This window comes from Euprymna scolopes, chromosome 31 (genome assembly GCF_053919585.1).
Source record: "Euprymna scolopes isolate OS-2025 chromosome 31, ASM5391958v1, whole genome shotgun sequence".
Taxonomy (NCBI): Eukaryota; Metazoa; Mollusca; class Cephalopoda; order Sepiida; family Sepiolidae; genus Euprymna; species Euprymna scolopes.
Window position 1 is genome coordinate 74790029 of NC_136512.1, and position 10744 is coordinate 74800772.

The 10744-nt window shown below is 32.7% G+C and overlaps 1 protein-coding gene across 1 annotated transcript in view; it reads right to left on the minus strand.

Annotated features, from left to right (window-relative positions):
- LOC145255531 (sodium/calcium exchanger regulatory protein 1-like) overlaps positions 1 to 8928 on the minus strand; it is a 79320-nt gene extending 70392 nt beyond the window's left edge. Inside the window, exon 1 of the mRNA XM_080113988.1 lies at positions 8817 to 8928. The gene's annotated coding sequence lies outside the window, so the exon portion shown is untranslated. The remainder of the gene's footprint in view (positions 1 to 8816) is intronic.
- Positions 8929 to 10744: the final 1816 nt, after the last annotated feature.

Here is a 10744-nt window from a genome sequence, read left to right on the forward strand (position 1 = left end):
GCCCTTAACTCATCAGAAGAAATCGCAACAATCAATCCACCAAAAGGAATTAAAATGTGATACGACATGGTGAGAATGCGAAATTTGGAAGAGAAGCTGCAGTTTCCTTATATTTTTCAATTACGCCATCTTGGATTTTAATAAAACAAAGTCATTGAATCCCCCTCTACGTACTAACCATTTAATTAATTTATGAATATTCTGACAAAACATACTATTTAATAATTACTAAACTTATTAATTTTATTAATTCTCATTTATGTCTACCTACTTACGAGAATAATTTCACCAAAATATACGTCATAAATTACAGATCAATATACATGTCCTAATATACGAAACTAAAACTAATTTACAAAAAAAAAAAAAAAAAAAACAAAAAAAAAAAACGGACAACCCAACTATACGTACTAACATCCTCAATCTATGAATCTATTACCTAAATTTTCAATTAATAATTACTACATTTATTATTTCTAAGTTATGCATACGTACTTATGGAAATAATATCAACAAAACTATGTCAACTAAATTATAAACTACTAAATATATGTACGAAACCTAAACTTAGCTACAAAAAAGGAAAAAGGAAAGCCAACTTTTCGTATTACCAAATTAATTTGTGGTCTCATCATTCCAAAATGTTCTATTTAATAATTAGTAAATTCAATGATTCTAAGTTGTGTATACATAATTCTGAAAATAATATCAACTACATTATAAACTATCCTATCTTTTAATATATACGAAACTAATTTAAACTGCGAAAAAACGCTTTATTAAAAACAGCCAAATCTCATGACTACACAATTATCCGGAATAAAACTAAAACTACTTCAGAACTAATTTAATCGCACCCGCCAACAAAAATACTAATAATATTTAATATCGCACATTTTGAAAATTATCCTTACGTTATGCTAAGTTTGAATAATTTGAAAACTCTTTTAAATCCTTTTAAATCGTTACATCATCTCTCTTCAATCAATTTAAATAAAATGCAAGTCGAGTTACTTCCCTTAGATAAAAACCTCTAAGATTAAATGTATTTATTTTTGTTTATTTATCCCCAACGTCTATACATCCATATCTGCTAATAATTAAATTTACATTTTGATATAATTAAACTGTTTTTCATTCATTATTATTTATTAGAAATTAAATCGATTATTATTATTATTATTATTATTATTATTATTATTATTATTATTATTATTATTATTATTATTATTATTTATATTTTTTATTAATTAATTTGCTAATTATATCGATACTAAATGATATTATAATGGATTCTTTCAATCGATAATCATGAGTTATTAGGTTTTAACTTTATATCCGCTAATGTAGAATTGTAAATTAATTAGTTACTTCCAATTACTTTAATTTGTTATTTATTTATTTAACTATTTAATCATATTATAATTAATATCATCACCTTCAATTATTTATATAGAAAAAATGATTTAATTTTTACATTTCACCAATTTAACTCCGTTCTACATACTGTAGTGGACTGGTGGATATATTATACATATCCCCCAGTCGTACAAAATAGGAGAAATGATTTGAATTGGGCAAGGAAAAATGAATTGCTTTGAGGAAGGAACGGACAACACGTTTACTTGAATTAAACGAACAGGAATTTATTTCGTGAAGAAACAAAGGAAAGAAAAGGGCACTACGAAAGGAAGGCGAATGGTCCGACGACCGCTCAGCTCGAGAGCTAAGTCGAAAAGGGTTGGAAACAGTTTGTCTCTTCTTTTTATAGTTGCTTCCGGTGGTCTTTTGCGCATGTGTGGATTTCCTTGAAAGGGGAAGTGACGTCGCCAATGTGTGCGTACGTGTGCGCGTATATGTGCGTATATGTGAGCACATGTGCGTACGTTAGCGTGTGTGTGTATACACGTGAATGTGAGTGTATGTACGCGAACGTGAATATATGTACGTATGTGGACGTGCGGGCGTATGTTTGTGTGCGCGTATGTATATGACAAGAAATATGGCTTGAAAGGTGAACGCGTGTTTTTGTGTGAGACTAGAAAAGGCTCGCGCAATACGAATCCTATTTTAATAAACGTTTTGCGAAACTAATTCCTTATTTAAGTGTGATTTTTGTTATAATTATATATCTTCTAATACACCAATGATTATAATACAACGTTCCTACATTTGATGACATGTTATTATAATTATAATCGAATAAATGCATATCAAAGTTAAAACTAGTATTAATTTTAATTCAAGTTAATGAGATTTATAAATATTGTTTAGATCTAATAATTATAGACCCTGGTTATCCTTATTCTTAAATTCCCTCTACTATTAATTTAATTACATCCTATTTATGATTTATTTATTCATTTATTTATTTAATATTTTAATTAAAATTTAATTAATATTTCGGAAATGAAGTTATGGACGTTATCACAATGAGTATAAATATTAAAGAATGTGTGGTTAGACATATTGGATTTAACATAGATATACGTTATTATAACTATAATTCTATATTTAACATACATACTAACTATTAATTATTTGGCGTATATATTTAGAAACACATATCAATCAATTTTTCATCAACTTGTTGCATCAATTATATTTTTAGATCAATACTTGACCCCTAACACCTTAAAATACATGTTAAATATTCTGGTTAATACCATTTATTTATTAGATAATTCTATTATATATATATATATTTTTTTTTTTTAAATCATTTATTTACTTATTTATTATTTTATTTATATATTTATTTATTTATCTATTTTTCTCTTAATCCTTAAATTACCTTACTTAACAAATTTAACCTTACCATCAATAAGCATTACAATTTGATATATATATATATATATATATATATATATATATATATATATATATATATATATATTCGCACAGATGTGTAAATATATTTAATTACAAATGCATTCCTTTCAAGCTTACCCATACATATTTCTGTCTTTACATCGGCACGTACAAATACAGAAACATAAATATACCCTCATAAAATTAGGTGTTACAGACGAAAGAAAATGTTACTTTAGAATCATATGTCAAAATAAAGCCAATTTAAAAATTGTGTGCATCAAGCAACAACAATTCTGTATACAAAATCAGATGGAAAACATCGACAAAGCTTCATGAGTGAACGTTAGTGATTGGGACAATATCGTAGTAATCGTTGGAAATTTGGTAAATTGGATTACTTAAGGAGACGGCTCAGCAAGAACTTGTTTACGTTGGACTTGAAGATGACAATATTATAGTCATCTGGAAAGCAAGCAAACAGAACACAGTTCCACAGGCGGGTAGTTTTAAGAAAGAAACTTTTTTTATGGAATTCACGTTTAGGTTTAGGCACAGATAAAGAATGGGGAAAATTATTGATAATTGTTTAAAATATACGAGTGTTTTTTGTGAAAGTTTAGCAAGAGTGGACCATAGATTGGAATTCAGATGAGGACTTACCATGAAAATAACGATACAGGCTAGCAAGGTCTCTTCTGTGGGAAAGAGGTTGCAGGAAGAGAAAGGGGCATTACTTAATAGGCTACGAAGTTAGTTTTGAAGACTGTCAAGGCAGGATATGTTGCTCCGAGCAGCTCCTGCCCAGATGTGGCAACAGTACTCCATCCTAGGACGTACTTGGCTTTGATACAGGTAGAGAATTGCATTTGAAGTGAGATATCTACTGGAGCAGCAAAATGATCCAACCATTTTCCAGCGACCTTGGAAACAGATTTGATGTGCGTTTTCCATTTCAGATCAGGAGTAACGGTCAGGCCCAGAAGCTTGTCAAAACATACATTCTCCCCAAGACGAAAGCATTATCAATTGATGCCAGATGGGGGTCAGAGCGTTGAAGATGTAAAGATAGAAGTTATATGACTTGGATACCCTCAGCTAAAATCAAAACCAAAACATAAAACTCCTCACTCGTATTCCTTAGACTCTGAGCCACGTCGACACACACACACACACACACACACACACACACACACACACACACACACACACACACACACACACACACACACACACACACATATTCACCTGTTAGCTCTCTTTAAAAGATGGAATCGCCCGATCGCCGAGGACAAGATGCATGCAAGAAAGGTCCACAGATGTTTATAATTATGTGGATATATATAATTATAATGTTATACTAGTAAAGATACCTACGTGCAGCGGGTACTCGAACGTACAGCAAAATCCCGACCTTAACTTTTGACCTTGACCTTGAAAAATAGTGTGCACCATTCCCAGATCGGAGACCATCATCATGGTAAGTTTGGTCATGGCTGATTAAGTAGTGTGGCTGTATGGGTATATATACATAGACTATGACCTTGACCTTTGCCATTTACCCTGGAAAACGGTGTGTACCGCCCCTAGCCGAAGGACCATCATCATGCCAAATTTGGTCATGATCCGTCCAGTGGTGTGGGGTTTAGGAATGTTGTACACACACACACACACACACACACACACACACACACACACACACACACACACACACACACACACGCACACACACATGAACGTTACTACTTTATATATATAGATTATATACGGTTCAAGCAAGCAAGGACAACCGGACGGTCCACAGAGTTTTACAACCAGCCAAGAAAACTACTTCAAATATAATCCAAAACATAAACATAAAGGATCCAAAAATGCTGTTAAGCGTAACAGGCAAACAAATAATATAAAAAATCTGGCGTAACACACCTGTGAAAATGTTATTTAAACGTTAAGCGAGACAATCTAAGTAAAATGTTGGATTCTTGTCCAGAATTCGCCTTATATTAAATCCAAAAATAAATAAAAAATCTCTGTAACCGTGACGAAACGAAAATATCATATTCCAAATATCATATATACTGATCAAGTAGCTTTATTTTTTTACTAGCAATTTAAGCCCGGATTTGCTCGAGCCCAATGTACTGTTCATAACTTCATGTACATATATATATATATATATATATATATATATATATATAAATGTGTGGCTCATATCAATAACCTACATCTAAAATTTCAAGTGTTTAGACCCAAATTTGGTGGAGGAGTTTGATAGTCTGCAAAGAGATACTCTTTCAACTTTAACCTTATGGCAGCCAAATTTTCGCCCAAAACTGATTAAAAAGCTTGCTGCATGTCTGAATACTTTTTATGTAAAATTTCAAATATTTAGACCCAAAATTGGCCGAATAGTTTGCTAGACTCCTTGGCAGCCAAATTTTCTGCCAAAACCGATTAAAAAGCTTACCCTATGTCTGAATACACTTTATCTAAAATTTCAAATGTTTAGACCAAAAATGTGTAATTTGGTAGAGACTGCAGAGGTCAATTTTTTTTTTTTTTAACTTTGACTCCAAATTTGACTCTCTAATATTTGTTATTTTGGGCTCAAATCAAATTAAATGTTTGATCCATGTCCAAGTAACCAACATCTAAAATTTCAAGTGTTAGACCCAAAATTGGTGGTGGAGTTTGGTAGAGTTTTCAAAGCTCAAATCATTGAACGTTGACCCATTGAAAGCCCCCCCCCCAAAAAAAAACGATCACAAAGATTTTTCCAAATCTCAATACCCCTTATGCCAAATTTCGAGTCTGTAGACTGAAAATTGACCGGGTAGTTTGGTAGGGAAATGTACACACACACACACACAGACAATTTCACTTTTATATATAAGAAAATCAAATTATGTGAATATCAGAGTTGTAGCTTTCTCGACCGCCATATCTAAAAACCAAGGCACTTAACTATAATTTAAAACTTGCAAGATTTATGTCGTAATGCCTATGAATTCCCATTAAACGCTTAAAAATGATTTTCTTTACAAGAATAAAACTAATTAATCAATTTATGTGACTTTTGGGATATGATATTTTCGTTTCGTCAAAGTCATATACATTATCCATAAGCAACAATTCCTCCCTTTCGACAGAGAACCTTGGTTAAACACCTTGTATATAGATTCTGAATTTTTCATCTATAGGAATTCTTTACAAGAACCAAATGCTGTTTCATAATTCGGACCAACGACAATTCTTTTCCAAAATTGTATGTAATGGGCTAAGAAACACTAGGGAAATTGTAGATGTAACGCACTAACGAATATGCTATCTCTTAATTACCGGTTACGGATCAATGCTATTAAAAATTCAAACGTGTTAGACCGTTCATAACACGAGAAAATACATAAATTTAAATCGACGCACACTCAAATAAAAATAATACAAACTATAAAATATGGACACAACGCAGTAAAAATTGGCAAAATAATTACTTTTACTGATTGTGTAACCCGCCAGGGTCGTAGAGACGTTGTATGGTGGATGAATGATGGACCAACTGGTTCCACTTGGTTATGGGCGAGTGTCTGGGTAACATCGAAGCTTTTCCATGTCTAATCAATCTAATGTCAAGACCAAGACGCCATTCAGGGATAAGAGTTAAGTGTTAGGTAGACGGGGGAGACAAGATCAGACACGGGGGAACTTAAATATGGCTAGATTATCTAAATGGACGATGCGGTAGGCATTTATTCAGATTGAAGACGACTATGTTATAGTGAGCCTGTAAACCGACAAACGATACTGACTTTCAAAGACAGACAGCTCTAAGAAAGAAACCTTGCTCATAGAATTTTCGTTTAGTTTTGCGCAGAGATATGGGGGCGAGAAAAGTTGTTGGCGAGTGTATTAGCTAGGCGAGTATTTGTTGTGAACGTTTTACGGGGCGGGGCCATAGATTGGAGCTCAGTCGAACGCCCCCTATAAAAGTATTGACAGAGCAGTGTTTTTGTAGGATATTCATGGCAATCCGTTCTGAGCGTGTTACGTGCCCATACCATTTGAGTTTCCTCTTTTTTGTTTATTGTGGTCAGTAAGTTTTTATAGTGACTTATTGTTGAGTGACTTTTCTGAGGACTTCGTTGTTGGTGATATGTTCTTTGTATGGAATGTCAAGGAGTTTGCTGAGGCATTTCATTCTATTGGTTGGATCCTCCTTTATATGCTTGTGTCCAGTGTCCATGCCTCGCATGTGTAAAGCCGGCTTGAGATGGTTCAGGTGACTAGCTCGTTTAGCATTTTACCATAGTTTCAAGAGGGATATTTTTGTCTTCTCATATGGTATGCAGTTTTGCCATTACTGTTGCTATTTGTATCGTTATTCCCAGGATTTCGGTCTTCGATTCTTGCTTATTTGTGGTGGCTCCAATGTACTTGAAATAGTGAACGGTCTGCGGTTCTTTTCCGTTAAGAGGAATCTTGCTGATGATTCGTTGGACACTGTGTGACATGAGTTTGATTTTCTCAGTGTTGATTTCCATAGCGTCTCGTAAGGCAACTTCGTCCAGTTGCTTCACAAGGTCGGTGAGCTCCTCTTCTTTTCCTGCTAGACCATCGACATTATCAGCAAACACGAAGTTGGTGATTGCCCACCCTTAAAACTGACCATGCCTGTGTGCCCTTCCAAGATGGCAGTTATGATGCATTCCAGGAAAATGTTGAAAAGATGGGACAAATAAAACATGGCCTCTGTAACACTTCGCTGCCAAAGATATAGAATTCTCTATTCGCCGATCGAGGGAACGTATGTCAGAAAGATAAAACACCCGTCTACCTGAAGCCACTGTCAAAAATTTTCCCCACTCTCTATCTGTGCCTAAATGAAAACGTAGATTCCATGAACACAGCTTCTTTCTTAGAAAAGCACGCCAGTGGAACTCTGTCTGCCTGTTTCCCACCTGACTACAACTTGGATGTCTTCAAATCCAACGTAAACAAATTCCTGATGAACCGCCACCTTAAGTAGACACGTTATGAAATATCAACATTAACGTACAACGTACTGTACATGCAATAAACCTTATCCCTGAGTGGCGTCCGGGCCTTGATATGTGGTGACCTCCTTGTAAAAAAAAAAAAAATTCCCATCTGTTTTGTCATAGAAGTATTTCATCGTTCTTTACTTGATGCAAAAAAAGAAACAAAAAATAAATCTCTACAATTATATAAATGCAACTTTCTCTCTGTGTGTTAGTTTGTTCTTATAGACTCCGAAACGGCTGGACATATTTTCTTTAAAATTTACAGAACTGTTTACGAGTGATCTTAGTAAAGTTCTGTCTCAGAATACCCCTGATAATTACCGATAATCGATAATCGAAACCGTTATTTTAATTTATCCATCATCGGTAAAAGCCATTTTTTCCAGGTCGTCGCTTAGAAACAATGATAGAACAACGGGCCGTGAAAATTCTACTGTGGGTAAGTTTATAGCGTGTTTTTTTTTCCTGACGTGGTCTTTAGGTTCAAAGTTCGGCCGTAAATTTCTGATATTTTTTCATTAACTGTAAAGAATTTTATAAGACTTGAACATTTACGTTATTTTTTTTATTTTTCTTTTTGTTTGCATGACGTGATCTATAGATTCAAACCCCGAACGTAAATTTCTTAACGTTTTTTTTTTTTCGTTAGCTGGAAAGAAATTTATATAAAATAATTTTATAAAAGAAGCAATAGGTTCTCTACAGTGCAATATGGAATAACCTTTTGGGCTAAGTTATCGCATGGAGGCATGTGAGGTGTCCTTCCGGGCGATTTCACAAATTTCTATGATAATAAAAATATAGGAGCGTGAAATATTCGTTGATCACCATTCAATCCCGGGCAACGTCGGGTCTCCCTGCTAGTCTTCATATAAAAGATATATCTAGAAAATCCGGAAAGGTTTTAGAATGAATAACTACAAAATATGTGATAAAAAAAAATGAATGAAAATTACATCTACTAACCTTCTCTGACTTCGGTGACGACAATTTAGTCTTTTTAAAAATTGTTTCTTCGTTCAAAGTGGTTCGCAAGATATGTGCGATGCACCGATAGATTATGGAGTTTGGACTGTGGGCAAAAAGAAAGCAACATACCAACTGATAAGGAAATAAAATAAAAAAATTAAATAATCCCGCAATATACATATATAAATGCACACAAACACACAGACACAATATATATATATATATATATATATACACACACACACACACACACACACACACACACACACACACACACACATATATATATATAAGAGTAGGTAGTAGTTTGCTTGAAGCATTGTTGGTAAAGAAATATAAAAAATTATTTTTTTTTTTAAACCAAAGACAATGCGAGAAAAGACCGGAATTATGAAAGTAAAGATAGAAAAACAAACAAATGTAGACGGGTGTGCTTGAGTAGAGGAGTGTCTAGCCTTTATTCGTCTATCTTTCTGACCTCAATGTATAATTATTTATAACCAAGTCGCTGGTATGTCCGGTGTATGTAAAGTCCGTGGGTGGTATGGAACTTTGATTAATTTCGAGAGAAAAGGACCTCTCCTTTTCAAAAGACAAACGTGGATCCAAGATGGCGGAAAGAACGCGACTGGACTGCATTTCATAATTCCGGTCTTTCCCCGCATTGTCTTTGGCTTAAATATATATATATATATATATATATATATATATATATATATATATATATATATATAAATATATATATATATATATATATTTAATTATTTTTTTACTATAATGATTAAATTATTTATTTTTTTACTATAATAATTAAATATATTATATATATATAAACGTTCATATATATATATGCACACACACACACACACACACACACACACACACACACACACACACACATATATATTGTAATAAAATAATAAACTAAAGCTGAAAAATGGTAAGCCAAACCCATCTGGATCTTGTTAAGAGGAGCAAATAATTGAATAAGCTAAAAAGATCATGTAATAAAGTTACATAATAACTTTATTACATGATCAAGTCATTCAAAATTTTAAAAAAGTTTATATTATAATTAAAAAATAAATTCGTATATTTTACTATCTTATATATTTTAGTTATGCCTCTTCTTCCTTTTTTCTCCATCATAGTAAAACCCATGAAATTGTCTTTTTTAAAAAATTCTAATTGAAACAACAAAAATAAAAATTCTATTTATAAACTGAATTTTTTACCTTTAAATTTATATAATGCCGGTTTTTGCTCCTCTTCTGATGAGAAACATTTAGCTTCGAAATGCCATGATCTAAAGAGATTTCTCCCTTATTCCTTTTTCTGTAACCCATATTGCCTTGATGATGTAATAAAATTACTATGTAATTTAACGCTTTATCATCTTAATTTATTTCCCCCTTGTCTCTCTCCTCACCCCCCCTCTCTCTCTCTCTCTCTCTCTCTCTCTATATATATATATATATATATATATATATAAAATATAAAATAATATGATTTTTTATATATTTCTTTTTTATATATTTCTTAGAAAATAGTACAAAATAGTTATAAATTAAAATATATTATCATTATATCTCATTCATTCATGTCAGCAAATATTGTGAAGGGTTTTTATTAAATGTGAAAGACACCATAAATAAACCTAGCATTAAAAGTAAGGCAGATGTATCTCTTTACGTCATGGGGTATCCTCAGTAGTAGGGAAACGAAGCGTGTATATATAGAGAAGAACTGGCACAAAGCATCTAGCCTTTCTTTAAAATTGAAAACTTCAGGAACATTAAAATTTGGTGGCTTGTTTTTGTCGTGCTAATCCAATTTATTGGATTAGCACGACAAAAACAAGCCACCAAATTTTCACATTTAATAAAAACCCTTCACAATATTTGCTGACGAGGAAACCTTGTTTA